The sequence below is a fragment of the Cucurbita pepo genome, chromosome LG18 (assembly GCF_002806865.2).
Source record: "Cucurbita pepo subsp. pepo cultivar mu-cu-16 chromosome LG18, ASM280686v2, whole genome shotgun sequence".
Taxonomy (NCBI): domain Eukaryota; kingdom Viridiplantae; phylum Streptophyta; class Magnoliopsida; order Cucurbitales; family Cucurbitaceae; genus Cucurbita; species Cucurbita pepo.
In genome coordinates this window covers 2,118,727-2,124,805 of record NC_036655.1, presented here as the reverse complement: position 1 = coordinate 2,124,805, position 6,079 = coordinate 2,118,727, and the positions used below count along the sequence as shown (strand labels likewise).

The window sequence follows — 6,079 nt, the reverse complement described above, 5'->3', positions numbered from 1 at the left end:
CTTGCTTTAGGTTTGATGTTTAAACCGATTCATTGAATTAGTTTTGATCAAGCTAATTCTGGAGTGAATTGTCTTGGTATCTAAGAGTGACCATCATAGATTCCAAGTTCGATCTAAGAGTCATTCATCTTCTAACCAGCTCTTGGTTGGAATCAATCCGTTAAGTTAGCTTTCTCTGTGAGCGTTTTGCAAGGATTCTAGAAGGACCTCTAGCTTTGCAAATTCCAGCATTGTAGAAGCTTATCATACACTAGCTGGCTTTTGAAGATGCAATGTATAGGCCTCTTGAATCTTCTTAACCTTGCTTCTTGTAATCGGTCCTTCGGGTACAGGCACGTGATCAGTTGTTGGATTCATATCATATACGATGTAGGCACACGTTTTCCATGCTAAAACGGCTAAGAGCAGTCGGATTCTGATCAGGAACTCCCTGGTCCCCCACGAAGCTATGACACCAATCACACACTTGTAGCTTAAGGGTACTCTAGTGAGGGTTCGTACGCCGTGGCGGTCTGTTGCTCTACTAGGGGAAGGGTTAGGTCTATACCTTAGTGTCGTGTTACTCTAACCACAAATCCCTAGACTTAATCATAAATGTGGGTCATGAAAATTAACTGAGTACGTACATAACTATCATCCTACATCATCAAACATTTTTCATGCAAAGTAAACATACAAGCGCAACGGGGCGATAACATCCATCAACTCCCAGAGCGCAGAGTTCACAATTTCCCATCCTCCTTTCAGCATGAAATATACATATACATAATAAGCGGAAACTTAAAAACACAACAGCAATACTCAGGTAATTCTCATAATAATTCACACAATACATCTTACTTTTAATAAGCAATTACCTACATTCAATCACGGGAAGCTACGACCTAAGATAATTAAACTAGCATGGATGAATTCCAAGCGACTCCTACAAGTATTTCTTCCTAAAATTCTGTGTGGTGACTTATCTGGATGATGCGTGCCCTTATGCAGCGTTTTCACACAATTGACATATCGAAAGGTAGTGATTTTTCCTCAATTAGGCCCTCTTTCATATAAAATGGAGTTAGGATTGGAATCGGGAGGAAAATAGGGAAAACAGAAGTCAAACGGGTCGAAAACGGGCTTACACGCGCCAGCCACCCGCCGGGATGCAATCACTTGCAGGTTCCATGCGTGAGTGTCACGCGCCCAAGACTTTCTGCAGTCGCGGTTCGTTGTCGGGGGTGTGTTGCAGGAAGGCTGGAGTCGCATCTTCCCAGGCGGCATTCGACGCTGTAATACCCGAATTTTTAGATGAATAAATAAATAAAATAAAAATAACAACATAGGGGTAAAATGGTCATTTTGCCCCTACTCTTATCCAAGGGGTCTAGTTGTTTGGGCTCAAAGAAGAAAGAGAGAGAAAAGAAAAGAAAAAAAGAGAGAATGGAGAAAGGAGAAGAAGTTAGGGTTTGGGAGAGAGGAAGAACAGAGATGACAAATCGCCATAGGAGATCAGATCAGAACCGACGCCAGAGAACTGAGTCCCCAATCTAAACTGTCAAATAGCTCGAGGCAAGGTGCTCTCACGAATCGCACCTTCCTATTTCGACAAAACGTTCAAGAACTTCAGGTTAGTCCACGAGTATCTACATTGAGAAGTCATCAAGATTTTCGTGTGCTAGCAACGTTTTGTGTTGATCCTTGGACTCTTACCCTCAACAGCGCTATCTGGTTAAGTTCTGGAGTGAAGGCGGCCAAGATCGGCGTTCGAATCGGAGTTTAAAGATAACGTAATTTTCGGTAAGAACTCGTATTTTTCTCCGAATTTGAACTCAAATAATAAGATCTGTGATCATCAGAAAAATTTAAGGAAATTCTTTCGAAGGAGTAGAATATGAGATCTACAACTTTCGTGAAGAAACTTTGTTGATATGGATTACGGATTGAAAGATAAGAAAATCGGAAGAAAATGGATCGAAAACGCAAAACTCACGGTTTCTGGAAAATTTGGAAAAAATGCAGGAGAGAGAAGGTATCGCCGCCACACGTCAGCCTCCGTACGGAGGAGCGGTAGGACCGACGACCGACACGTGGCAACCGCGGGCTGGAGAAACGCATCAGGCGTGTGCAACCGGGTCGGCCCGAGTCCGAACCGGCGCTCCGCACGCGAACCGAACTGCCCGAGACCGCTCCGACCTATCCGAACCGACCCGTCTCGACCCGCAGCTGCACAGAAAGAAGCACGTGGGTACGCACGCGTAGAATCCGCGCATAGAACACCCTCTAGAGCGCGTGCAGGCGCGTATAGGCGCGTGGGTGATCTTTTTCCCTCCGTTCGACCTCCGTTTGCTTGTTTTTCGCACCGATTTCAACTCTGATCCTATTTTTATGTGAATTAGGACATGTCAAGGAAATTCCAGAATTTTTGGAACCTTTTCCGGCAAATAATTCGAGCTTGGGAAGGCACGCGTCAACCAAGTAAGTAGCCATTTGGATTTCCACAAGCAGTACTTGTAGGAACCGCTAGGAACAAGCATGCATGCTACCACCTATGAAATTAGCTAGCCCGACTTAGCGTGTTATTATAGAAACTGCGAATATAAGATGATTATGGAAAGCTAGATACAAAATGTGTATTAAATCTGTTTTGGTTGAGACTCTGATAATGTATGTATGCATGAGGAGGTTGGGGAAACTTGTGAAATCTGCGCTCCGGGTAAAGATGGACGTTATCTTCCCATTGAACATGTTTGATAATTTTGCATGAACTGCTGCGTGTAAACTCTATTGTATGATGATTGCTTATATTATCTTTCTTGATGAATAGGAAGAAATTATGAGCTTAGATTAGGACGCTTATGGCTAAGTAGGCTAGACGAGACCCTAGATTGGGGGACCTCTAGAATACCGTGCAATTAGACCCGCGAAATGATTACCGGCGGAACCAGAACCCAGAATTCCAAACCCGATAGGTTTGTGACACCAGGCACGAGAATCCTAGAGAAACACGAATCTAAGTCTAAGGCACCAAGTTCCACCCTAGAAAGAATAATAGGTCACCACGGTAACTGTAGGTAGCCCGTTAGAGTTGAGCAGTGAAGATAGTGTCATCAGAACCTCCACTTCCCTCTCTCCTCCGATACCATACCGTCGAGACAGAGCTCCGGTACGGTGATCGTTGAGCTTTGCAGATCCGGATAGGGAAGTGTGACAGGTGCCCAGGCCTAGTGGTGATAGCTAAGGGGTCTTCTGAACAGGACTCCTGGGTCGTAGAAACCCGTCCCTGAGCGGGGGACGTGGAGCCACTTAGGATGACTCAGTAGCTGACCGGCACATAGGGGGTCGCACCCCGTTTTGTGGATGTATGGTCCCGTGTGAGGGTCGTCAGTTAACCTCCACGGATGATGTTCAGAGAGAGAGTCACGTATTCAGATCCAGCCATACGATCCCCTCAGATTTGCTTATGAGGTCGCGCCTCACCTCAGGACACTGATCATTTCACTGCATAAGATGGGCAAGCCTTTTATGATACAGAAAGGAGAGTTGTAGCTTAGATCACTCTCCTTAGAAACCCGAGAAAGATCGTGGTTACCTACCAAGATAAGGATGCGAAAAGAGCCTACAAGTAGGCTGCTTACTGAGTATATTTTTATACTCACCCCTTTCTCCCCTTTTTTTTTCAGGTACCAGTCGATACGGGGAGGTGTTCGAGAGCTGTGCGGTCACAGAGGGGTGTCGTTCCGGAGCGTCAGTCCTTGGTCGGTCTTTTAGAGTCCTTTGTTCGTTTTCATATTTAGAGTCTTTTGTATTTTTCTTCATAATTGTATTTTCCATTTGAAATATTTGATTTTAATTTTGTATTTCATTTTTACATTTGCAATTTCCTTTGTAATATTTTCGAAACAAATCTTCTTCCTCTTTTGTTTTAATTGAATGGTATTTTTATCCTTTTACTTTGCTTTTCTTTTCTTTTATTTTCTTTTTGTTTGTTTTCGATTTCGTCCTTTTAGTCACGAGTTCGATTCTTCGAAGCCTCGAAAATCGGGTCGTGACAGACGCGTGTCTGGAGGTGGTTGGCACACGTGGTCCTCTAGCCGGTTGACACGTGGCACGCCGTCGGCTTCTCTCTCCTCCTAGCAGAAAACGAGGTTTTCGATTAGTTTTCCAATGTTTTTTCCATTTTTCTATCTCTCGATTCTTAATCCAGACTGTAATGACTTCTTCAACCAAGTTTTAGATCCTAATTCAACCTACGTGCCAATATTTTTTACTTGATTTTTACTTATAATACGACGAGTTATGAGCGTCGGAAAGAGGTCCGATAACATCCTTACCATTCTTGGAAAGAATCTCAGATCTCGACGTTTCGTCCGATTTCCACACAAGATCAGTGGCAGATCTTCCCTAGATGAAGATGGTAAACTTTAACACTCCATTTTCAAACGAAGATCTCAGATCTGAAGAGTAACATTCGAGATCTTACCTTGCGGATTTCTCCCGGATCTTGACGAAAGAAGGGACCTCGGCAACACGAGTCTTTCTTCTCTCCAAGAAGGAACTCTAGAGTGTAAGTCTCAGCAGGGGATGAACTTCGTTGGCGTTTCTCCGACGATGATATGAACCAAGAGACATCATTCATACAATATACTTCAATGAAGATGTGAAGAAAATGTTGTCAAAATTATCAAAAGAGGTTGCAATTCATGTCACATTGAAGAGGAATGAAGTTTGATGGTTATAAATTTTGGGTGGGTTACAATTTAGAGTAATTTAGAGTTATTGTATTTTAAGACATTTTATTTACTTTAGGTTACATTTACATAATGGCTAATTATGGCCATTAAGTATGAATGTTACAACTTTTGGAATGCCTTTAATAGTTTCATTTTGAGGCTATATAAAGCCATGTATGTTGTATTTGTAAGGTAGACTTGGAAAATATATTAAAAGAAGCATTTGTGCTTTTCTTTAGCCAATGGCTAAGTTTCTTTGCAATTCTATGTAGTTTAGATTGCATGTAGAATCATTCAAGCTCGACATGATCAATCTTGCTTGTGGAGTGATTCGAATCTCAATCAAGTGTTCTAGCCTTGAGATATTCGATCAACAAGGTAATCCGAATCTTATTCCCCTTGTAATTGATTCCTTATCTTATCAGACGAGGATTCTGGCGATTCACTTTTCTCTCTCAAGACTTCTCTCAACCTTCTTTCTCACACTTCTCTCTTTTGCACGTATTCGGTGGAGAACCCTCAAGACCCCTATAATGGGCTGAGAGGTAAAATGCCCATTTTACCCCTTTGACATTGATCGACTATTTTTTTTTTTTTTTTTTTTTTTTTAGCATTACAAGCAGCTTTTCGGAACCGCTCTAGAACGCAAGCAAAAAATGCGCTGGTGTCGCGAAATCAGTTACTAACTATTGAATTGGGGCATTCTTCATGATATGAACCAAGAGACATCAATCATACAATAAATTTCAATGAAGATGCGAAGAAAAAGCATGTGAAATTATCAAAAGATATTTCAATTCATGCCACATCGAAGAAGAATGAAGTTTCATTTTTATAAATTTTGGGTGGATTATAATATAGATAATTTAGAGTTATGTATTTCATTAATGTATTTTAAGACATTTTATTTACTTTAGGTTACATTTCCATCATGGTTATAATTATGACCATATGAATGCTACAACTCTTGGAATGTTTTTAATAGTATCACTTTGAGACTATATAAAACCATGTATGTTGTATTTATAAGAGACTTGGAAAATGTAGTAAAAAAAAAGCATTTGTGCTTTCTTTAGCCAATGGCTAAGTTTCTTTGAAATTCTATGTAGTTTATGTTGCATGTTCATTCAAGCTCGACATGATCAATCTTGCTTGTGGAGTGATTCGAATCTCAAACAAGTGTTTTTGTGTTGAGATATTTGATCAACAAGAATCATTCAAGCTAGACATAATCGATCTTGCTTGTGGAGTGATTCGAATTTCAAACAATGTTCTTGCCTTGAGATATTCGATCAACAAGGTAATCCGAATCTTACTCCCCTTGTAGTGATTCCTTATCTTATCACCTCACCATAATGTCGAGA

The 6,079-nt window shown here is 41.3% G+C and overlaps 2 long non-coding RNA genes across 2 annotated transcripts; both read left to right on the top strand.

The window, feature by feature from the left end:
• Positions 1-1,493: 1,493 nt before the first annotated feature.
• LOC111779911 lies at positions 1,494-2,030 on the top strand. Its single transcript, XR_002812764.1, has 3 exons — positions 1,494-1,612; positions 1,705-1,782; positions 2,005-2,030. It is a non-coding gene; the product is annotated as an uncharacterized LOC111779911 (long non-coding RNA).
• Positions 2,031-2,383: 353 nt separating this feature from the next.
• On the top strand, positions 2,384-3,885 carry LOC111779910. Its single transcript, XR_002812763.1, has 2 exons — positions 2,384-2,460; positions 3,666-3,885. It is a non-coding gene; the product is annotated as an uncharacterized LOC111779910 (long non-coding RNA).
• Positions 3,886-6,079: the final 2,194 nt, after the last annotated feature.